The 24,944-nt window shown below is 43.2% G+C and overlaps 1 protein-coding gene and 1 pseudogene across 6 annotated transcripts in view; both read left to right on the top strand.

The window, feature by feature from the left end:
• The first annotated feature begins 4,890 nt into the window (after window positions 1-4,890).
• LOC112441713 (uncharacterized) lies at window positions 4,891-5,036 on the top strand (annotated as a pseudogene).
• Window positions 5,037-14,783: 9,747 nt separating this feature from the next.
• The window catches only part of ARNTL (aryl hydrocarbon receptor nuclear translocator like), a 107,978-nt gene continuing 97,817 nt past the window's right edge, over window positions 14,784-24,944 (top strand). For 4 of the 6 annotated variants that reach the window (XM_005215988.4, XM_059874771.1, XM_010812470.4 and 1 more), the window contains exon 1: window positions 14,806-14,924. The gene's annotated coding sequence lies outside the window, so the exon portion shown is untranslated. Of the gene's footprint in view, window positions 14,925-24,944 lie in introns of all 6 variants that reach the window. The other 2 variants (NR_110397.1, NM_001191170.1) reach the window with 2 other exon arrangements.

The following is a 24,944-nucleotide window of genomic DNA, read 5'->3' as shown; positions in this document are numbered from 1 at the left end:
AAAGTCCCTCCCTGGGCAGATGTGAATTCTCTTTCCTTCCCAAGGCCTCTCATTTTCTGCCCTTGCTCATTCTCACCAGACGTTGAGATTGTGGTACAATTAAGTTAGCTCTTCTAAGGACATTGGGAGTTGTGGGATTCATTTTTAAATTATTCATCCATTTTTTCCACAAACATTTATTGAATATCTACTATGGTTTCAGCGCTGGCCTGGGTGATGGATGTACAGGGGTGAACAAAACAGAGGCACCACACTTCAGAGTTTGTTAGGGAAATCAGCTTTACTGTGCTAAAGTACACACAGAGGGGAAGACATATAAAACTGCAGCACCTATGAGAATCACCTGGAGGGCTCATTAAACCACTGATGGCAGGAGAGCTTGGGGGAGAATGGATATAAGGGTTTGGATGGCTGAGTCGCTGCTGTGCATCTGAAACAATCTAAACATTGTTAAGACTTCCCTGGTGGCTCAGATGGTAAAGCGTCTGTCTACAATGCGGGAGACCTGGGTTCGATCCCTGGGTTGGGAAGATCCCCTGGAGAAGGAAATGGCAATCCACTCCAGGACTACTGCCTGGAAAATCCCATAGACAGAGGAGCCTGGTAGGCTACAGTCCATGGGGTCGCAAAGAGTCGGACACGACTGAGCAACTTCACTATATCACTATAAACATTATTAATCGGCTATACTCCAATATAAAATAAAAAGTTAAAAAAAGAAAAGCCCTGTTGGGCTCCACTTGCAGAGGTTCTGATTCCATAAACCTGGAGTGGAGTCTAGGAATTTACATTTCAATCAAGTTCCCAGGTGATGCTGCTGCTGCTGGTGGCATAACAAGCCTCTTTGAGAACCACTGGAATAAGATATTAGAGAGGAAGGAAAACAGAGGATTAATAGAGCATTAAGCCAGAAGAACTGGATACCTCTTATCCCTAAGATATGTTGTTCTCCTTGATGAACAAGCTGGCTAGTATTCCAGGTAAGTGCACACATTCCAGAAGAATCTGAAAGCATGGAAAACACAGCTCCCAGCTTTTGGAGCCAAGCTGCCTTGGACCCCAGTCCACCTCTTCTCTGCCCACAAACCTCTCCGTGTCCTTCAAATCGATCTTCAAATCAAGGCTGTTTTCTGACAGCTTTCTCATTTCCCCAGGCAGATTTTGGCCATTCCTCACTCTCATAGCACTTAATCCATCTCTCTATTATGGTAACTGTCTTATAGGACTATGAATTTTTTATTGACCCATATTCCCTACAAGACCATAAATTCCTAGATAGGTGGGACTGTGTCTTGTTTTGGTATCTCACTTAACACTTAAATATTTATTGTCTGCCAGACCAACTGGATAAATGGATGTGTTTAAAAGAGTTATTAAAATGAATGTGGTGCCAGGAAAAAAACTATCACAATTAATATTGTGTGTAGATACTGAGAACTGGGAGCAGGTACTCTCATGTCTCACAAAGATGGGCTCAGATCTTTGCTCCATCATTAGCCACATCATCTGGGATAAATCGATCATTCCGAGTCTCTGTTTTAACACTGGTAAAATAAAGGCAATAATGTTAGCATGTGAGGATTAAGTGAAATAATATGCATAAAATGTTTAGCATGGTGTTTGCACATAGAAAATATTAAATAAAATAAAATTCAGTATTTGATAAAATAAAGCAAAAAGAACAATTGAAAAATCAAACTTGATTGATCTGGGTAAAACTACCACTGTCAATTAAAGTCATTTACAATATTTGCTTAAAATCTCTATTTATTTCCAATTACTAAGCAGCAAAATACTGTTTTACTTATCACTTAATATATGTCAAATTAACTGTGATAATTATTTTTCTAACATTAAACTCTGTCCATTTGTGTTACTCTCAAGTCCAGGAGACTGAAGACTAAGGAAAAACCATTTGACAAGTCCAGTTAGGAGATGCAGCGTCGATCCCTGGGTTGGGAAAATCCCCTAGAGAAGAAAATGGCTACCCACTCCAGTATTCTTGCCTGGAAAATTCCATGGACAGAGGAGCCTGGCAGGCTATAGTGTGCATAGGGTCGACAAAGAGTCGGACATGGCTAAGCATGCACACATGATATATCTACCAAATTCAAAATGATTTTAACACAAAATACCAGGAATTCTTAAATTTAAAGTCCTACAATTTTTTCCTCTACGTTCTGTGAAGCAAATGTTCAAATATACACATAACGCATTTTAGTATTTCCTTCCAAGGACATTTCCTTTACCAATGGATTCCCAAGCCTATTCTTTCAAACAAGTTGTTGCTGCTTTAAAGGATAAATATTTAAAAATGGGCTGCACCTTGTGAGAAGAAGAATACTGTTCAATAAATCAGGTTCTGCATACCAAGGCAGGAGAGAGCAAGCAGCAGGACTCATTGGCTGAGCCGGTCTCAAAAACAATAATACACAGGAAACAGATGACAGCAAATTTCAAAGCACAGCAAAAGCCTAATAAATGCTGAACATGGAAGTCACACTTCAGCTTAAAATTTGCTGAAATAGAAATAAAAACATACATTAGGCCCTTTGGGTCTTCATATTTACAAGAAAATATAAATGATGGGGGTTCTATGACAGTCAGTTTTGACTCCTTTTTTCCAGGGAGCTTTTATCTTAAGATTCAGGCAAGCTCATCTACTGTACTCCCCTCAGTGTGTTTGAATGTGCACCAAGGACTTTTTTGCAAATAGGAACTTGGAGAGGGAAGCTTAAAAAGAGAGAACTTTTTGCTTTGCAGTTAATGGCCTCTTATTGCTTGCTTTGCAGAGAATAAGCAATCTAGAAGCATAATAGTAACTAATCAAGAAAAAAAAGTACTACTTATATATTTTTTGTTTTTCTATTCATTGTTTTGTTTTAGAGAAAATGTATTTTTCTTGTGCAACCAACTTGATAGACCCTTTGTAGATTAAGAAACAAAATGGAATGTTTGTCTAACTTTTCAAAAGACTGCGTGTGGCACCTAATGTTTTAGAATTTTATTTCCTAATCTCAATCCATAATTTTCAGATGTAATGAATTCAGGTAGTCAATTATAAGGTGAGCTTTTGGAAGTCTGAAATTACTTTCTAATAGGGAAAAAGTTCTTTACAATGGCTAGATTTTCACCCTAGTCCACACAAATCTAGTTAAGCCAGATATACTTAAAAGGACAGTAGGAATAAAAAGCACTGTGAAAGTGAAGTGTTATTCACTCAGTTGTGTCCAACTCTTTGTGACCCTATGGACTATAGCCCACCAGCCTCCTCTGTCCACAGAATTCTCCAGGCAAGAATACTGGAGTGGGCTGCTGTGCCCTTCTCCAGGAGATCTTCCCTGACCCAGGGATCAAACCCAGGTCTCCTATATTGTAGGCAGATTCTTTAGTGTCTGAGCCAGCAGGAAAGCCCAAAAGGTACTGCTGCTGCTAAGCTGCTTCAGTCGTGTCCAACTCTGTGACCCCATAGACAGCAGCCCACCAGGCTCCCCCGTCCCTGGGATTCCCCAGGCAAGAACACTGGAGTGGGTTGCCAGTTCCTTCTCCAATGCATGAAAGTGAAAAGTGAAAATGAAGTTGCTCAGTCGTGTCTGACTCTTCATGACCCCATGGACTGCAGCCTAGGTAGTGCAATTCAAGGGATGGAAAGAACACAGACATTGGAACCAAAGAGGCTTGAGCCCAGGTTGAATCCTAGGTCAGCTGCTTACCAGTTTTGCAATGTTGGGCAAGTAACTTCACCCATCCTGGCCTCAGTGGCCTCACCCATAAAATGAGGATAATGCTCAGATTCCTGGGTTGCTGCTGTGAGGACAGCACATGGATTGGGAGCAGAGATTCTCAAGCCAAATACCAGTTTTGTGTTCTGGCTCCACTATTGACCTGCAGGAAACCTAGGACTTAACTCTCCATGCATCAATTTCCTGATTTTATAAAATGAGAAAAAGGGACTTCCCTGGTGGCCCAGTGGTGAGGAATTTGCAATGCAAGGGATGTGGGTTCCTATCCCTGGTTGGGAAGTAAAATTCCACATGCCTACATGCTGAGCCCGGGTGCCACAACTAGAGAGCCCATGTGCAGCAAATAGAGAATCCCTGCCCACAAGGAAAAATCCTGCGTGATGCAATGAAGATCTGACACAGCCAAATAAATAAAATTGTTTAAAATGTCACCTCTAGAGTTGTTTTGTGGAATGTGTTGGGTTGAGTCACTATACAGAAAGTGTTTAGAATAACACTTGGCATATGATACCCACTATGGAAGTGTTATTATTATTATGTGTGCTTTCTGCTTCTTAAATAATCAAAACAAATCATCTCAAGCTAAGGAAAAAAAGCTATAGGTAGATAATAGGGTTACTTTCCTAAGAAACTAATTTGGCTTATGGTAATTTATCACTATGTATGGAAAGAAAATTTAATCCCCCAGAATGTGCAAATGGAGAAACGGAGAAAAGAGGATTGTGTCTAGCCAAAAACCACAATTTCGCTTGGTTTAGAAAGAATGTCGTGTTACCTATTCTTCACCAGAAGAGAAACAAGCAACAAGTCTCTGCAGTCAGACCTGGAAAGTATTGTTTTGAGAAAATGGAAAGGAGATCTCAGACATGCTTGGGCAAGATTATCATTCCACTGCCTTTTAATTACAATTATTATACTAAAAATAGTTGCATTGTATTTCATTCATTCATCATTGTTCAATAGCCCCATTTGTGGAATATGAAAATATGTCATGCCTTGCAAATGAAGACAGCTGGATGCCCAAAACCTGGTCTGAAGTATTAAGTAGACTGAAAGTCTTAACATATTCTTTTTTTCTAGTATAGCAAAATTGTTGTTTATTAGATATATCCTTAGTTCCTAGGACTAGGCAGGGATGCTGGTGGGAATGTGATTTTAAAAGGTAGGTTGCCTCTTTACCCCATGGGGGCCTGGTATGCAATGGCTGCAGACAGTATGTAGTGTGTATGCAATAGTGTAATGCAAGCAGCCTATTGCTTGTATGAGTTGCCCTAAGGAACCTTGGAGACAGCCCTTTCCAGTGGATATTCATGTCTGGCATGCTGTCCCTAGTCTAGGCTCCAGACAGATATGCGCAGTACATTTGGAAAGCCCCAGGGCACAGTGGCCAGGGTCCACATTGGCAGAGTCGTAATGTCCATTGGCACCAAGTTGCAGAACAAGGAGCAGGTGACTGAGGCCCTGTGCAGGCCAAGTTCAAGTTCCCTGGCTGCCAGAAATCCACATTTCCAAGAAGTGTGGTTTTACTAAGTTTAACGTGGATGAATTTGAAAACTTGGGGGCAGAAAAGTAGCTTATGCCAGATGGAGAGCTGTAGGGTCAAATACATCCCCAGTTGTGCCCTGCATTCATAAAAGCCTTAATGCCATCCCCTGCTTACTCCCATCCACCAATAAATACTACTTTCCTGTCTACAATAAAATGAAAGTCTACTTTTTCTTACATTAAAGCTTTATTGGGAGGAAGACTTTGAAGTTTTTATTTTAACACTGAATTTCCATTTGGTAGGTGGAAAGAAAAAAAAGGGGGAGGTTGCCAACTATTTAAGCCTCACCTACTTGGAAAGGTTAACTCATAAACACTGTAATGAACCAGGATTTGAGGCCAACCATCCAAGGTGCCAATATGGCATTCTGTGACGGGAGAAAAGGATAGAGGAGTAAAAGAGGCAGGGATCATATGAGAACACCTAGCAATCTAGTCACCTAATCACCTTCATTTTCTCAAACCTGCTGTTCCCAAGAAGCAGGAAGTCAGTGAGAAAAAAATATACTTCCCTCATCTGGGTCCATACTGGGACCCCCAGTTAAGGCAGTGACATGGTGTGGGATACGGGGTTCTGTTATTACACTGTGGTGGTTCCTTAGCTCCGAATGTTCTTGGGCAGCAAAGTGTCTTCCCCAGAAGCAGGGCTTTAAGTTGGAGAATATCTGAAAATAAAAACAGCACTAAGCACTACTAGTACACTGTTTAAGTTGTTTTGAATTCATCTTGGAACTAGAAATTCACAACGCGGCTCTTGGTATTTCTCAGCTAATTTATGTTGAGACAAAAAGGGGTTTCAAGGCCAAGGAGCAGAGCACCTTGGAATTTTCCAGGGATCCCAGCCCAGTACGGCAAGTTATCTCAAAGGCTGTCCAATTTGAAGGTGGATAACTGGTGACTTTAACTAAGGAGACAAAACCAGAATAACATGAAGTGGTGCCAGAGAACACATAAAGTGTTCTGGGGCATTTGGCTCTCCTAGTTTCATATTAAAATTATTTTGATTATTATAAACAACTTTGCAGAAAATTTACCCATAGCCTCTGCAATAAAATTAGATTTATCTCTATGAATATTTACAACTTTGTCCATATGTATACATAACTTTACTAACTTTTATTCACTCTATATGATGGGGTTTTATTTTGGATGTGGCATTATTTTATATTTTTCTTTGACTTTTTCTGTATAGTTCTGCTCTAATATTTTATTTAACATATTAAAGGATGACATAATATCATAACCAGTTGATAAAACAAATTATTTTTCTCAAAGGTGAATCAAACTTCTTACTCCTTATTGTCAGACTCTCTGACCATAAAACTCCAAAGCAAACCCCTCCCCTAAAAAAACCTGTTTCTACTATAGCTTTTGGAAAAGCTTGTTGTTTGTTTCTATTTATATCCAATGAAATACTTTATGAGAACATATTGTCAACTCACTCTTAGGTAATAAACCATAAAAATTTGATAGTGGCACATCTGAAAATGACAAATAATAGGAACAACGCAAATGATTAAAGGGAAAATTAAAGATAATTTATTTGTTTATAATGCAGTGGATTTTGCTGAAGTCTGATATAACCACGCTAAAAGCAAAACGGCCCGATTGCTCTGCTCTCTGGAATCTCATTCATTCATTCACTCATTCAACTGATATTTATACACCTACTATATGCTAGAGTTTCTTTTAAGTGTGGGAGCCACAGCAGTAAAAATACCCCTTCTCTCACATATCATTGAGGTAGCATGCAATATATAAATGAATACATAACAAAACGTCAGATAGTAAAAAGTATTTGAAGAAAAGCCAAGAAGGGAAGAGGCCTGGAAAGTGATGAGATTGGGAGAAATGAGGAGGGTGGTCTGGGGAGTTTTTGGATGAGGGAGGAATTGAAGGGAACAATTGAATCCCACGTGTTTCTGTGGGAGGAGGTGTTGTATACCCGTGGAGGAAGAGCAGTACTCTTTCACGTCTCTTCATTGTTTTTTATTTACTCATCCAAACAATATTTAATTTTGTGAAGGTACTATTTTGATAACTGTGGGAGATAGGAGAGAACCACAGAGGTGTGGTATCTGCCTCACAGAGTTTATGGGAAGACAAGACATCACAAGTGCACTAATGTTTTGAGAGAGGAAGCACAGGGGGTGCTTTTTATTCCTTGGAGGTCAGAGAAGGCTTTCCCGAGGAAGTGACCTTCAAACTGGAGCAGCAGGCATGAGCCAGCTTAGCATGAACAGAGGCACCGAGAGTGAGGGAAATTTACAAGCAGAGAAGTCAGTGTACAACCTTGTTTTGCCAATCTCTCAAAGTCTAAGAAATAACATCATTTTTATTTCCATATTTCCTTGCCTCCCTCTGGCAGATGTACAAATGCACAAAGAAACGATTTGGCAGCAGATAAAGAAAAAGACTCAGCATGGGGGCAAAAATAATAATACAACTGAAACTAAATGACTCTATTGATATTCAAGATTTGAATATCTTTATTTACAGTATGTTTTATTGTCAATCAATCCTTTTGATAGCTGGAGTGCCCTTTGAAACATAGGATTGGGGTAATAAATTTTCCAAAGACTTCTTATCAAGCTATCATCATTTCCTGTTTTGTTTTAATTGGACTGTATATAAATTTTCTTGTATCTTTAACATAAGACTTATGACAGAGAGAGAAATAGTCACAGGAGGGGAAAAAAAAAACCCAAAACCTGACAAGAAAATATATGTGGTGCTCATTGTCTATACCAACTGATTCTTTGAACCCCGTGGGGTAATGATGTAGGGTAGGGAAGCTGTGGGCCCATTCCATAAACCTATACTCTACAAAAACTATTAATAATAGAAGAAATTGGGGACAATGTGACGGTTTTGCCTGTTGGTGTATGGTGACTCCATACCATGAAATAGCCCGTAGCCATTAGGTGTCATGTTGTAGAATAAGGCTTAATGACATGGCTGAATGTTCACAATAGGTTCCTTTTATTTTTTAATGTTTTTGGCCGCACCATGAGGCTTGTGGGATCTTAGTTCCCTGACCAGGGATGGAACCAGCGCCCCCTACATTGGAAGTGCGAGTCTTAACCACTGGACTGCCAGGGAAGTCCCACAACAGGTTAATTTTAAAAAGAAGGATACCAAACAAAATTTCAGTGTGATAAAAGTTAGATTATAACATAACATAGTTATAAAGAAAACTCAACAAGGAAAATACATCAATATTTTAATGGGGGTTATATATGCTTAGTGAGATTATACATTTTTTTCTTCTTAATGTTTATTAATTTTTTTGTCACAAAAACGTATTAGTTTTATAATCAGGGGGAGAAAAGCAATGGATATTCTTTTTCTTTGTTCTTGTTTCTTTCTTTGTTTTTTAATTGTAAAGAGAAAGGAAAGATTTGAGTGGCAATCATTCATTTAATGCACACACATCTGTGTGCAAAATCAAACTTTTCCTTAGGCAGGTTTAGAATCAGTAGCTTTCCTATGAATGGAGTAAAGGACCCAAAGTTACTGCATAGAATCCAAATAGGCTTTGTTGCCTGGGATAGTGCTTGGTGATTATTTTTTTTCCCACATTTTTTTCATTGAAGTATAGTTGATTTACAACGTTGAGCCAATCTCCACTGTATAGCAAAGTGATTCAGTTATACACATACACACATTCTAAGGAGATTACTGACTTTTAAAGAAACAAAAAGAGAGGGTGAGCCAAAAAAAATGACAGCTTTATAAGCAATAATGCTTTAAAAAGAGTATTTTTTCTATTACAAATGACAGGTTTAAATAATACCCCCAGAAGTATCACTTACGACTCACTGTCCTAACTTCTGACCTTTTAACTGGAATATGTACGGTGCACTATTTATTTATTTGCTGTTGGCCACGCTGAGTCTTGTTGCTTTGTGCGGGCTCTCTGTAGTTCCCAGCAATCAGGGGCTGCTTTCTAGTTGTGGTGTATGGGCTTCTCATCGCTGTGGCTGCTCTTGCTGTGGAACACAGGCTCTAGGCACTTGGGCTTCAGTGATTTCGGCACACAGACTCAGTAGATGTAACCCGTGGGCTCTAAAATGTAGGCTCAGTAGTTGTGGTGCATGGGCTTAGTTGCTCCTCAGCATGTGGAAGCTTCCCAGGCCGGGGATCGAACCCATGTCGCCTGCATTGGCAGATTCTTATCCACCATGCCACCAGGGAAATCCTGATGTATTCTTAATAGTGTGTTCTTGGCTTGTTTGCTGGTTGTCCCATTTCTTTTGCCCATGATGTATGTGGGTGTGTATGGGGGTCTACAGGTGTGCACATACATTTATATAATCAGCCTTTATTTTTATGGTCTCTGAATTTTGTGTAAAGCTTAGAAAGGCCTTTCAAGTTTAAAAATTTTACTCACATTTTCTTCTAATGTTTTTTAATAGATTTCACTTCTTACATTCAAATCCTAAATAATGGTTGGTTATATTTTGTTGTAAAGATTAGGGTAGAGAACAAGCTTTATGTGTTTCAACATGGCTAGCTAGTTGTTTTAATAGCATTTATTGAAAAATCCATCTTTTTTTCCTGATAATTTAAAAGTCACCTTTAAATTATACTCAGTTTTCACGTCCATTGGGTCTACTTCTGGATGCCTTTTCATTCACTTCTTGGTTTGTTTCTAAACCAATTCCAGGTTACTCTAATCGGCACACTTTGCAGTGTGCTTTGATAATGTGTTAAGTCAAATTCCTCCCAATCTATCCCCTCTTTTCTTTCTCAAAAGCATATTGTAATCTCGTTTAAGTTAATGTACTACTTAAAAGGCTTGACTTAACACTTCACGTTGCTTTACTAACTAGAAACTTTCTTTTTCTTTTTTTTAATTTGGAGCACTAATTTTAGTGATGCTCACTTTAGCAAAGCAGGGCAAAACCTATGCCAGTTTTATAAAGACAGTGTCTATTTGTTCTTCAGGGCTTCTGTTGGAGAAGCAGTATGGTTACTGGTGCTTTAGCTCCCTCTAGCAAACACCCCTCAGCCAAATGGAAAAGCCCCTTGACATCTGATCACCAACATCTCTGAAATCTTGGCCATGTCTGCAAACAAGATCTAATCTAAAGCCTAATTACACAGTCTAGGACACATTCCAAATAAGGTATTACTGCTTTCCCATTCTGAGCTGCTAGGGCTATCTTATTCAAAAAAGAGTCAAGGAAGGTCATTAAAGAAAATTAGCTGAAATTATTATAAACACTGGTTAACTCATCAATGCCTGATCGTTTCAAGTTCCCATTTTTGTACACCCAGATATGTCCACCTTGGTTTAAAAAAATCAAAGTGCACCTACACGTATCATCATAAACCACTCTCAACTGGATCAGCTGCTGTGATAGATGATTCTTTTCCTAATTTCCCCTTAAATGACAAATGTCTTCAAAAAGTGATCTGTACTCACTGGTGACATGTTGTCTTCACTGATTTTTTCTATGCTCGATTTTCCCAATATCCTACATTGATCTGGCTCTAGAAGCAGTTTCAGGAAAACAGCTTTTTTTACAGTCAAATTTCTTTGTTGTTGTAACAAAACCTTTTGCTCAAGTATAAATTCCCCTTATCTTGTTTCTACACCTGTTGAGATTTTCTTCCAGTTTTTCAAATCCAGCTTTTCACTTTCTTGCTTCTCCTTCTTTTTCTGTTATTACTCTGTATTTTCTCCTGTTCTGATTCTTCTCTCACTTCAGTAGGCATCTTTGGGGACTGTTGCTCAGCCCATGCCCCACTTTGACAATCTCTCCTATTTCTTTCTCTCTCTCTCTCAGGGGTTGAGAGCATCCATGAAGGACCATGTACAAATGGGGTGCAGTAAAGAGCTACAGAAAAAGAGAATCATCAGGCAGATAGAGCAAAAGACCAGTCCAGGGGCCACATGACCCCAGAGGAGAAAAGGGGAACTGCTTCACGCCTAACTGCTACATCCTAGTTCTAATCCTCTATAAGGATATGCTGTGCTTCTTACTCTAGGATTTTATGAGCTACCATTTTCTCCTCCAGAGAAATCTCCCTCTTTGGACTAAGTTAACTGAGAGGCTTCTGTTTCTTGCATTCCCTAAGTCTGAGATGACATCCCCATCTCTAAGGCATACTCCTGTGCATTCTCCTTTCTTCTACATGAAACCCTAATCATTTGGAAATTAAAAAAAAATGCTCACCGCCTTTGAATTGGTGACTCTTGAACTTATGTCTCTAAAGTATGAAGTTTCTTTGTTTTCCAAAGGAATCATCAAAAGGAAGAGGTAATTTACTGAAGTACTTAAGAGTGTGAGCTCTGGAGTCAGACTGTCTAAATAGCCTGATATCTTCAGTTTCCCCATCTGTAAAATGGGAATAATAGAAGTAAGTGCCTTATAGGAATTTGTGAAAATTGAGGTAATGCAATAAGGCTCTTAGAAGAGTACTGGACTCACTGCAAACCTGCAGTAAATATTGTTGTCATGCTACCATTTATAGCAACACATTTCTGCTGGGCTTTCCACAAGAATTTTAACATGTCCATCTCAGGATTTCTCAACTTCTTTCCAAAGACAGCAGACTGCATAACTTCCTGGTCCTGTCATTAGCGTCTCCATTCAATCCAACAGTACTGGAATTTGACCTCAGGTCTGTTTGACTTCAGAGCCTGTGCTTACTCCATTAAATCAGTCATTCCCAAATTTGACTACATCTCCAATCCCAAAGATATTTAACAGAATCTTCTAGATTGGGGCTTGAGATTTTGTATTAAAAAAAAAAAACAACTTCAGTTAATTCTAGTGGATCTGATCATTGAATCAGAGTTTGGGGGATTATTTTGGATTGTGCTACTTTGTTTTCACCATCTATAAAATGGATGCAGTAAATATCTATTTCATAGAATTTTAATTTAATACACATTGACTCTTTACTGCGTTCCAGGCATTGAGCCAGGGGCTTTCTGTCCATTATCTCACTTATCTCTCACAATGATCTTGTGAAGTAGATATGGGGCTTCTCTGCTGGTTTAGATGATAAAGAATACCTGCTATGTGGGAGACCTGGGTTTAATCCCTGGGTTGGGAAGATCCGCTGGAGAAGGGAATGGCTACCCACTCCAGTATTCTTGCCTGGAAAATTCCATGGACAGAGGAGCCTGGTGGGCTGTAGTCCATGGGGTCACAAAGAGTTGGACACAACTGAGTGACTAATATTTCTACTATTCCTATATGGGATACAAAAGAGGTTTAAGTTACTGGATAGAAGTTGTCTACCTAGCAAGTGTGGAGAGCTAGCATATTAATCGCTGGGGCCAATGTGATATGAAGATTATATTAAATAATGTGTGGATCCAGTTCTTACTTGGACACTTTCTGTGACAAGAAACTCAACTTATTGGGGCAGAAGAAGCTCTAGTTGTTAGAAAATTGAGTCATTCTAGAATTTCCACCCATAGGTCCCCCTTTGACCTTGTGGGGTCCTTAAAATTAAGTCCAATTTCTCTTCCATTTGACAGCTCTTCAAATGTGTGAAGACAGTTATCTTGTATCCCTGGGGCAAAACCTTCTGCTTCCTTTAATCCTTCCTCCTATGACAGAGTTCCCAGCCTTGTTACATCCTGGTCCCTCTCCTGGGCATGTAGAGGGTTTTTATTTGCCAGGCCTTCGTTGGAGATGATACTCTACATGTATAATGACCACCCCTGGGCAGCACTGTAACCCCATCTTGCTTTAAATGTCAGGCTTCTATGGATCCACCTACTGTATGACCTTGGGTCAGCTGGTTAAACTCTGAGTTTCAGTTTCCTCATTAGTAAAGTGGGATTGTCCGGATTAAGAGGGAGGATACAGGGAAAGTGCTTAGCATACAGTAGATGCTGCACAAATGTCTATACCTCCGCTCTTCCTTCAGGCAGACAGGGGTTCATTAATCAGCATCTTTAGGTAACGGTTACTTAACAAGTTTCTTATCCAACTAATTACATTAGAATCTAGATTTATAGTTCCTCATCTTGTCCACAATATCTTGTTAAGTACGTTGCTAAAATCCCACTTACATAGTGTGGTCACCTCATGAAATCAGGGCAGAGACAAAGTAAACAGCAATCAAATTCCACGTGCAGGTAAACTTCAGAATAGTAAGCTAGTGATGAAATTGGTTAACCTTGCAAATGGTCACCATTCAGGCCACAAGCATGTACTGGACAACCACTATGTACCTGGTAGTGAACTGAGGACAGGCTACCGTTTTACAATATTTAAAATGCAGTTTCTGTGTTCAATGAACAAGGCTAGAAATCTAGTGTCTTGGAGAGTAGTCTGGGTCACAAGATTGAGCTAAGTGATTAGATCAATTTGTTCCCATATCCAGTCAACAAACATGCTAGGAATCAGGCACTGCCCCTATCCCTCCATCTCACTCCCAGCTAGGTGCTAAAGGTGAGGGGGTGAGTATAACAACAAAAAAGACGAGGTCCTTTCATTTAGGGAGTTTAACATCTAAAAGGGTAGGGAGCTCTTTGTGTTAAAGGCCCTCTGTTAAGTGCTTGAGATGCAAAAATAAGATTCTTCCTCCTCTCAGTACTCAAGTTGTATCTTGTTATGAAACGTTTATTTTCTGCAAGTATTTGTTTCCTTCCGTCTCACTCCTTGGACAGCTTTTCTACGGTAGAAACAGAGCCACTGGGAAGTTGTATGCCACACAGTAGTGCGGCCACTGAAAGGAAAAGCACTGGAATCGCTCCAGGCTAGAGTTTTCTCTTTTGAACAGGAAAGACAGCTCCAATCGGATGCTTGGAGGTCAGGACGAACGAAAAGAACGTAAGAACACTTGAATTGAAAAACCTTCTAGAAATACCAAGTATTTCTTCTCTCGTTTGGACTTTGGCAAACCAGGATGTTTTGGGAAGGATCTGGCACTCTGTGTTCCTAAAACTGGTTTCCTAGATGGAGTTGGAGGTAGGGGAACGAGGAAATGTTTCTTTAGTCAGGATACCCCGAGTGAAAAAAGGGTAAGGAGGAGGAGTGAGAGCCGTGACCCAGAAGCAAGTCAGGAACCTAGAGAAGGACATCTCAAGCGACTGCAAAGAGTGCGGCGTCTGGACCCGCAGTGGCCAAGGCTAACGGGAGACCAGGCGAAAGAGAGAGGACAGGGGCGAGGAAATCCAGGGAAAACGCATCGATTGGTCCTCTCCTTGGGGCGTGTGCTTCTGTGCGCCAAGCGATTGGTGGCGGGAAAGTAGCAGGTAAACCGGCCCTCGCCGCCTCGCCATTGGTCAGCGGCCTCTCTTGCTGCCACACAACTGGCTATCAGGCCGCCAAGCCGCGCGGGGATTGGCCGGGGGCGGTCGCCGAGACCGGCTCTCTTCGGGCTCTAGGATTGGCTGGAGGGAAGAGGCAGGTATCCGGGCTCCGCGACTCCTCCATTGGTGGGCGGGGAAGGGGGGTTGGGCACAGCGATTGGTGGGCGGGGGGCCGGGCCTGGGCCGGCGGGGAGCGGATTGGTCGGAAAGTAGGTTAGTGGTGCGACATTTAGGGAAGGCAGAAAGTAGGTCAGGGACGGAGGTGCCTGTTTACCCGCGCCGGACTCACCGCCGCCGCCGCCGCGGGATCCGAGTGGGGGCGCGGGCGCGGGCGCTCCCGGCGAGCCACGGTGAGTGTCGGGCTGGCCGCAGCCAGCGGTGCGGCCGCGGGCACCCCGTCGGGGCCGTTAGCACCCTGGCAGGCTCAAAGCCCCCGCCGCCGCCCGGGGCGCAGCCCGGCCGCCGGGGAGCCCTGCCCGACGTGCCCGCTGCCGGCCTTAAAGGGCCCGTGCCCGCTCCCTGCCCCCACCCGGGCCGCGGGGAGGCTGCGCCCCTTAAAGGCGCCGCACTCGTCCGCCCCCATCCTCCCTCGCGGGGGCTGGCGCTGAGGACTAGAACGGACAGAGGTGCCGCAGGCACCCTTAAAGGGACCGGGAAAGAGTCCGCGGAAATACCCATCTCCCCTCCGCGGGCATAGCTACCTGAAGTCGGGGTGGGGGGGCGGTGGTGGTGGTGGTGGCAGGAGCAGCCAGCTGCCTCTTAAAGGGACAGCTCCACCCTTTGGGATCAGTGACCCGACTAAGGGCTAGTCCTAGGATGTATCCCCGGAAGGTTCAGGGACCCCCGAGGGGACCATCCTTGACGGCTGCACTCCAAGGGCGTTGGGTTAGAGATGAGGCTTCTGCCCTTCCTCCCTCTCCCCTCTACTTTCCTTTCGGGAGCCTGCAGGGCTGGATAGAGGCGGGGAGGGCGTCTCCGCCGGGCTTGGGGAGTCCGAGCCACCCCCTACCCCTTTGGCCCTTTCGCGGGTGCTGGGGCTGCACCTGGGTATTCCCGGCCCGGGGATGCGGCCGACCCCAGCATGCGAACTTCGGTCCGGCCTGCGCCGTCTGGGTCCTGGGCAGCCCGGGGAGGATCCCCGTGGGTCTGCGAGCAGGTGCTCCACGACAGGGGGAATGTCACCCGGCGCCCAGGTGTGGGCCCGCCGGCCGCCCTGGAGTCCTGGAGACCCGCGGAGGGCGCAGCGAGGCTGGCTTTAGCACCGGATTTGACAGATGTCAAAGAAAAAGCTTCCCGCTCGAGATTGTCGGGCGTTGAAAGCCTAGAGAGCTCTCGTTTGCTCGGAGGAATAAGTGGAAGAATAGAAATTAATGCCGATCTTGTGGGGCTCGAGTCAGTCACCCCGAGGGGTCGTGGGACCCGGCTGCAGAGCCGAGGGCAGACGCGGGGAAAGGGAAGGCTCTACTGGCCATAGGCGTCTGTTGTTAAGTTGGTGCTGGCCGGTGGAGTACCAGGCTGTGCCCCTCACCTCACGTTTCTCAATCCCCTGTTCCCTCCCCTGCTTTGGCCCATTCCGATCACCTAGCTCTGTTTTGTCTCTTTTCGCGGTTGTGGTCTCCTCTCCCTGCTTGCGTAGCTACTCCTCGGCAAGGAATTATTAGCCAAGTTTTATCACTTAGCTTCCAGAAACAAGATTCAAAGAAGCATTTCTTGACTGTACGTGTATTTCCAGGATCTTCGTTTTATTAAAAAAAAAAAAAAATCTATAAAAGCTGCCCATTAGCTGCATCTAGTTTCCCACAACGCTTGCTTGTCATTTGTCCTTGTGACATTCGCCGCTGTTCCCTCTTTTAATCTATTTTTATGTGACAACTATTATTTTAATTCTTCTTGTCCCATTGATATCAGGATCTGTCGATTTGGGTTGGTAGAGTTTTTAATTAATGTGCTGGTTGAATCATGAGCTTAAAATAATCTTTGCTGCTCCAGAGCAGTTTTGAATAATCTCATGCTCTCCGTGCTTGCAAGACTTAAAAAAAGAAAAAAAAAATCACTGCTGTTAATTTCGATTTCCATATCAATGAAACTCCAAAATGTTTTCTTAATGCAAAGTTCAGCCTTTCACTCCATGATCTATTACTGAGTTCACTTTATTGCTAAGTCTTTAAAACATTTTGTTGAACATACCTGGAAGGCTTTAAAATTTCCCGGGCAGGATTTGAAATTGCCTGTATATCTAAAGCTGAATCTGTAGATGTATTTTTTGTTTTGATTGTAGATGTAGCTGGTGAATAATATAAATAGGTTAAAACTATAGTTAAATGTATACCTTATTCCAACCCCTAAGGTTTAGAAAGAGGGAGAGAGAAAAGAACAGGGGTGGTGGAAGTGTGCTAGCCTGAGAGTTAGAATCACCTGGTTCCAGCCCAGACTTGGGTTTTCATGGCTGTGCCACTTGGGGCAAGTCACAGAACCCTTCTGGGTTCTACTTGCCTCAGATGGAAAGTAAGGCAGGAGAACGAGGTGATCTCAACAGTTCCTTCTGCTCTAAAGTTCTGTGCTTCTCTAAATATTTAATATGGCTGAATTTCAGGTTGGTATTTACCTGCTGGAACCTCCAGAATATCTGAGCTGACATCCTATTTTCATAGGAAACTTAAACAGATCAACAGATGGTGTTTTAAAGAATCCATTTCAAATGATTTATAAAATGATGACTATTCAGGAGTTTGTCAGCTATTTGCAGAAGAGGTTTGCCTACCAAAGAGAGGAAAAGGAAGTGGCCCTACTTTCAGATTTATCACTTCATACCAATGATCTATATGCCATTTATATATACTAAACAAGGGACACGCACTGTAGAAAGACTCGTTAACAAAATGCATATGAATATGTAAAAGCTAAATATTCAGTATCTCTCTTTGGTATAAGGGCTGCCTTCCTTTTGTGGGCTTTCTTCTATTTGTGATTCTATCGTCGACTCTCATGGTGGTTGGAGAAAGTCAAATATTAAGGGAACATTTTCTGTCCCAAATGATATTACAATCACAGGCAGTGATTTGAATTAACATCATGGTAGCAAATGAAGGGAAGTAATTGTTTACTTCCTTTTTAAACCTTGAGGTTTAATCGAAAGCCTGGAAATGCAGGCATGTCACTCTTCTCCAGTCTTTTCTCTCCTCATTACCGCTTCATCATAACACTCAGATTTACTCCTAACATCCACCCTGGCTTTCCTCCTCCTCTCTCTAAACAAGACCTGCTCTGACTTAAGCTCCCTCAGCTTCTCTTCCTTTCTGCTCAAAATGTCTTGTCTCTTTCCCTCATCTTTCCTCCTCACCTCTTAGTTTGGCAAAAGCAAGTGAATTTCTTTCCTGTTCCCTCTTGGAGCCTCTGGCAGGACCTAGGACTTGGGTTGGGTGGTGTGTCTTGGACAAGTGCTGGATTCCTCTGACCGCAGGCTCCGCCTCGGTGGTGTAGTGACGGTGCCTGCCCCTTGGAGTCCCTAGATCAGGGGAGATGATAACGTGTAAGATGCCAGGGACGCAGGAAGCCCTCCCTCAGTGCCTGCTGCACTCCCTTCCCAGCACTGCCAGGGTGCTGTCACTAGAATTTCCTTCGTGCTTCTTTCTCTCAGCCTCCTCACCAACCCCAGAAAAGCCCTTGTCTTGACTGATGAGGGAAGGATGGAAGAGGAAGAAACAGGCCTACTGTGGGCCGCTGTGCAGCAGGCAGCTTTCACAGGTGTGCATTTGTGCTCCTGGGTCCCTCTGTCTCTCTCTCCCCTCCCTGCCCAGCAGCTGCTCCCAGGGCTGTGAACATTGACCCCCTCAACTTTCTCATCTGCTCCATCCTCAGCTCCTGCCCTCTGGCTTCTTTCTCTACTATCCTTCTTATTTATTCTCAAATATCTCCAAAAACTTTTAAGTCTGGAATCCAGGCGCCCATTCTTAGTCCTCAGTTGTTGATCTTGGCCCTTTTGCAGCTTTTACCCACATGTCTTTTCTTCCTTCCTGAAATCCCCTTCTCAGCCTCTGGGTTTTCTTCTTACACACCCTAAAGGTAGGTGTCTGTCCAGGTCTCTGCTCTTCACACTGTCTTTGTTGGCTTGGGTCCTGTTTCTTGTCCTGATGTGTCTCTCCTGCTTCAGCTGCTAGCAGGTCCATCGTGGATATTAATTGCAGCCTGTTGCCAGCATTGGTGGCCTTGGCATAACAGGTTGCAAACAACTTGCAAACATGGTCTCATTCATCCTCAGGATAGCTGTACTCCTTCACCATCAGGCTGTCCTGAAAGGGACTTTGGTTGGGTGGCTAAAAGTGCAGACTTTGGAGCCAGATTTTATATCCTTTCTGGTTTTATGACTTGTGGTCAAGTTGCTTTGCTCTCTGTTTTGGTGTCCTCATCAGTAAGATGGGAATTACTGTAGTCCTTGGGCTTCCCTGGTGGCTCAGCTGATAGAGAGTCTGCCTGCAGTGCTGAAGACCCAGGTCCAATCCCTGGGTCAGGAAGATCCCCTCCTGAAGGAAATGGTCACCCATTCCAGTATTCCTGCCTGGAAAATCCCATGGACAGAGGAGCCTGGCAGTCCATGGGGTCGCAAAGAGTCGGACACTACTGAGACTTCACTTTCACTTTCTAGTCCTTACCTCAGAGTGCAGTATGGATTCAATGAGTTAAAGAATGAAAAATACATAAAGCACTTCCTGAATCATAGTGAGCATTCATGGATATTAGCTATCAGTTTTGCTGCTCCTTCTTCCCTTTCCATACCCAGCCCACCTGGCCGTGAGCACGGGACTGTCAGCTCCCTGGACCAGCCTTTGGCCTGTTCTGTGCCTCAACCTTCCTTCATCCAAATCCTCCTCCTTTTTAAGCTCCAGCTCAGATGCTTAGTCCTCCTGGAGCTATGCTTCATTTTGTTTTTCCTCCTCTCTTGCTGGGCAGCAGTGTCTCCCCAGCCCTTGACCTAGCTAGCACTAATTATTTTAGGTACTGCTGCATCCCATATCGTGTTGGGCTGCCTCTGGGAATATCTTACCTGCAGGTTCCAGGCCAGTCACTTTTGGGGCACTAATCTTGGTTTCCCCAAATTAGAGGCACAGGGAGCTTCAGGACATATTTGTCCAATCCCAGTGAATGATCTTGAGGAGGAGGAGGAGATGGGGTGGGGTAGGCACTCCGGGACTACGCACAGGAGGGAAGGAGGTCCACCTGTGGAGAGGTGGGCTGTGAGATGAGGGAGTGAAACGGGCACGAGTAGACGTGGCCATGAGTAATTAAGTCCAAGTGGAAGGAAGGATTGAGTTGGGGACCTACAGTTGTGGAGATGAAATTGAATAAGCTTTAGTCATCTTTGCTTCAGGAGAACGTGGAGTGCTGGCATATGATGGGAAATGATTTTTACATTAGTACATGCTGTCCTTTTAAATAGGATAAACTCATGTTTAGCCAGCCTGGTTAAAGAAGGGGATGGATGGTCTGTCTAATTTAATATTCTGGTTAATACTCTACCCATTAGATTTTGTACATATGCTAAGTAAAACATTTACAAGTGTTTATGTGTTCAACTGCTGTTTGAAATGTGTGACCTGGGCAAATTAGTTAGCTTCTTTGAGTCTGATTTACCTCATTTGCAAAATAGAAATAATAATAAGGATGATAACGGCAGCTAATGTTTATTGAACATTCTCTGAGTGCCAGCAGATATGTTAGTCACCTTATGTTTATTAACTTGTTCAATCCTCGTAATAACCCCATGAGGTAGGTAGAGCAATTATCCTTATTTTACAAGTGAGGTGGTTTTGTGCACTGCCCAGCTGGGATGGGGCCGGGCTGGATTTGTGGCAGGGGGAGGGGGAGGGACAGTCTGCTCTCTAAACGCGGTGGTGGATGCCTTCTGGGACGAACCTTAGGATTTGATCAGTGTCAAGCCAAGCAGGCCCTCGATGATTGGTAACCGGTCTTATTGTTGATGGTCTTTCTTGGTGGCTCACATGGTAAAGAATCTGCTGGCAAGGTAGGAGACCTGGGTTTGATCCCTGGGTCGGGAAGATCCCCTAGAGGAGAGTATGGCAACCCACTCCAGTATTCTTGCCTGGGAAATCCCATGGACAGAAGAGCCCAGCAGGCTACAGTCTGTGGGACTGTAAAGAGTCAAACATGACAGAGCAACTAACACTTTCACTTTTCACTTTCACTTCTTGTTGACAAACGTGGCACGTGCCTCCTTTTAAACAGGACTGGAGTCCTCTGAGGTAGGGCACAAGGGGTGCACATTTGGATATTACCCGAGGGGCACTTACAGGGGCTTGTGGGCGTGCTCCTTACGTTCTGTTGTGCATTTCTGTGTCTCCTGCTTCCCCCCTGCCTCTCTGTGGCATTGCCCTGACATGGGCCTTACGTGGTTCAGTCAGCCCCTCCTCAGGCAGCTTGTGAGAGATGAACAGAACTCATTACCCACTGCCCCCTGACGTGGCCATCACTGGGAGGAGAACTTTTGTAAAGTCTCTCACCTTCCCCTCCTCTTCCCAGCGCCTTACCCCAAAGACAGATGTCCACAGCCTTAATGTGTACGTATATATAGATAGATTTCTTTAATGCCAGTTGTTCCCCGAATACATTTAGATAGTAAGGAAAATGTTGTTTTATGTCAAGAACCTGTTACATAAAAATGTGTTATATAATGTTCAAATATATACTGCACAGTGAAGTTATATACTACTTTTTTCCCCAAAGAATAAAAAGACAGTAAACACAGGCTTACTGAAGGTAATTAATCTCAGATGTGAAAGGCATGGAAAGACATGCCCTGCCCTCAGAGTTATCATTTTGAACCTCTGTTCCCCTTCTTGAATGCTCCAAGTATAGACAGGACGTTTGGGAACTTGACCCAAATCTGCCATGGAATGCTACTGGGAAATACTCTGGAAGTTGTCTGTTTTTTTTTTTTTTTTTTTAAACTGGGGGAGTGCTCCTTGCTCACTTGCATCTCTCTGATGTCTAAGCAGAGGGGAGGGGTTCTTTTTGTCCCCCTCCTGTTCAGACCATCAAGGTCATCCTCTAACCAATTTTCTGCTCTACTCTCTGCTTCCTTCAGTTCCTCCCACATGATGTATCCAACTTTGCCTCCCAAGAGCAGCCCTGCTGCCAGTGGCCTGTGGTCGACACCCCTGTGTCCGGTTCTCCAGGCTCTGCAGAGTCTGCCCGTGCTCCCCCTCACCAGCCCCGCCCCTCATCCTCCACCTCCACTCCCGCCCGAGCAGGTTGCCAATTCAGTTCTGCTTGTCCCTGCCCAGGCCACCCTGTGCCCTACTCTCTCCTGCTGTCTGTCTTCTCTTGGATTCTCCCTTGACTAGAGAGGCCTCTCTTCTCTACCCCAGCTTGCCTTGACTCTCTCTTCTTTGTGAAGCCTCCTCTGATGATATTTGTCGCATTTGCTCTTTCTTTCTTTTTTACTTTTGATTGCCAGCCATTCATTCAGAAGCATTAGTACTACATAATTAGCATATTGATCATATCACTTTCAATCAGGATGGCCAGTGCTCTCATTTTTTAGTTGTTTCATGAATAATCATCTTGTCCTTACTTCCCCACCCTGCACCTATACTCACTCATGCAGTGAAGTTTCTTGGATGCCTACCATGTGCATAGCAATGTTTCAGGCATAGAAGATAAAGCAGTGAACAAAACAGAATCCTAGGGGGAGGAGACAGATCGAAAATACCTAAGCATGTTACCTCCTTGTAGTGATAGATGCTGGGTAAGCAACCACAGAGGGTAAAACAGCAGTGATGATGAAGAAGCTTGCTGTAGCTGGGTCCTTGGGTGAAGAGGTGACGTTAGAGCTCAGCTGAAGGAAGATATGGGTAAAGTATCTCAAGAAGAGGGAACAACCAGTACCAAGGCCCTGAGATTAGAAGCAGCTTGATTGTTTTTGAGGAAAGTACAGGCCAGTGAGACTGGATGATGAATTCCTTGAGGATAGATGTTTTGTCCTCCCTCTAATCCTCAGCCCAGGCTTCCCTGGTGGTTCAGTGGTAAAGAATCCGTCTGCCAATGCAGGAGGTGCAGGTTCGATCCCTGGGTTGGAAAGATCCCCTGGAGAAGAAAATGGCAGCCCGCTCCAGTATTTTTGCCTGGAGAATTCCATAGACAGAAGAGCCTGGTGGGCTGCAACCCATGGGGTAGCAAAGAGCTGGACACGACTTATTAACTAAACAACAACCACAGCAGTCCTTAGCCCAGTGCTAAAAGGCCCTGTAAATACTTGCATTCACAATGGGAGCATTTGCCCTTGGTTATACATTGTATAAATAGCAGTTGACCGTATTCTGTTCAGAGGCTTTTAATAAAACATTATATTGCATGCATGTAAACAAATTAAGGGTTTGATGAATTTTCTCATAAATATACTCTTAGCATTTATCACTGTTAACTGTTTTAATTACATCTAGTGCAGAGCTTCAGACTTCAGAACTCTGTTTTACATGCATAGCCATCTTAAAAACAGGTTTTATTCCAAAAGTTCATTTATAAGGCAGTTGATGGAAACTTGGGATAAATTTTTCTGTGGAAAAAAGTGAACTAAATGGTGGTTTAGTTCCCAAGCAAGCCCATAAAAGCCTTTTAATGCTGATTCTATAATAACTGAAACCATACTATTTAGTGCTAAAGCATTATCAGCATTAATTAAGCCTTCCAAAGCCAGACCCCCATTTATATAGCATTAAAGGTCATTTACTCTTAGCATTCATGCGACTCATTGAACTCAGTCACTTCTCCTACAATTTTTCTAGTCTGAAAAGCTTTATAAAAGGGCTTTTTTTGTGTTTTTTTTTTTTGTTTGTTTTTTTACTTTTGTGCCTTTAGGATTTCATTTCTTGTGTTATAAATGAGACAGTGGTGTGAGAAATGGGAAACTGTGGGCTGGAAGTTGGGAGAGACCTGGGCTCCAGTCTCGGCCCAACAACTGGCTTCCTGAGTGAAGTTGCCCTCAGTGAACTTTGATTTCTCAGGTCTTGGCTATAAAATCCTGTTTTCTCAATGTAACAGGAAAACATACATACACTGCATTGTTCACACCTGCCCTCGAATAGCGACCTCCAGTTTCTTATTGAAGAATCAAGTGGAATACAAAATAATGAGGAACTCAATAAGTTCCCATGCGTAGTGCTCAACAGTTATTGCCTTCAGTATGAACCTTGACTTTGATCTGCTCTCTCTCCTGACCAGTTGAAAGAAATTCTGTCCTAGAACTTTCAGTCCAGATAAGATTCCTGTGTTCCTGGTCGACTTATCTTCCCTATAATTATGTAAATCGTTTTTTCTTTTTAACTCTTAGGGATAAAAATGGTGACTCTGGTTTGTTGCTTTTGAAATAGACTTACAAGTGCCCTTAGGGAATGGAACGAGTTTGCAGGAGAGAGCAGAGCTGAAGGAGTGTGGGATCAAAAACAATTTTAAATGTTAAATGCAAAGCTATTTTCAGTATCTTGCTGGAAGAAAAAAAATTTTTTTCAAGGCTTCGGATGATAGAAGAGGTTTCTGCTCTGAAGGAGAAGAGCCTCAGGTTTTACCATGGTGAAAACTACCCAGTTCTTTACCTGCCACCCCTCCCTTCCTCCTCTCCCACCTCTAAGTCTTGTTTTTGGCCTCAAGAGCGGTATTTGCTATTTGAGAGGTTTGATATTTAAGCATATGCTAGTGTGAGGGCTCATCTGGGACCTAGGGTATAAGAGGCTTAGAGTTCAGCTATCTTAGGGTGCAGAGGGCTATATGATGAGCTTCCCCAGTAGATTCTGGAACGAGGGGAGCCTCATTGGCAGTGACAGTGCACTTTGAGCACTGCGTCTGCTTGGTTACTTATGAATGGTATGTTCCATTTTTTTCTTTTTCCCTTGCTTGAAGGCATAGCAAGAGGAGTTGGTGCAAGAAGTTATTGCTCTGTGTGGATTTCACTTAGGAGCTAGAGGGTAGTGTTATACCCAGCCTTCCTCCTTGAATCCTGGAATACTGGCAGGAATTTTGTCTGTTTTGTTCTCTGCTGTATCCCCAAGCCTCTAAGAAAGTGTCTGCATAGAGTAACCACTCGATAAATAGCTGCTGTTTGAGTGAGTTCAGCTTGGGAAAACCTCAACTTTCCCACCTTGTCTGATAGTATAGGCTTATGTGCTTGGTCTTGCCAGGTACTTTGGATTTTAGATTTCCCTTTCCTTTTGCCATCTGTATTTTTCTTATTCTTCAGGGTGGCCAGATATCAGTATCTTTTATTGATGATCAGGACTTACCTGGCCGTGGTTGTCCCTGCCCTGCTGATGTTCATCTTTATGTTATCTTTAATTGGCTCCAAAGTACAGAAAATCAATAGC

Source organism: Bos taurus, chromosome 15 (genome assembly GCF_002263795.3).
Source record: "Bos taurus isolate L1 Dominette 01449 registration number 42190680 breed Hereford chromosome 15, ARS-UCD2.0, whole genome shotgun sequence".
Lineage (NCBI taxonomy): Eukaryota > Metazoa > Chordata > Mammalia > Artiodactyla > Bovidae > Bos > Bos taurus.
Note: the sequence above shows the minus strand (reverse complement) of the source record. Positions and strands in the feature narration are given on the sequence as shown.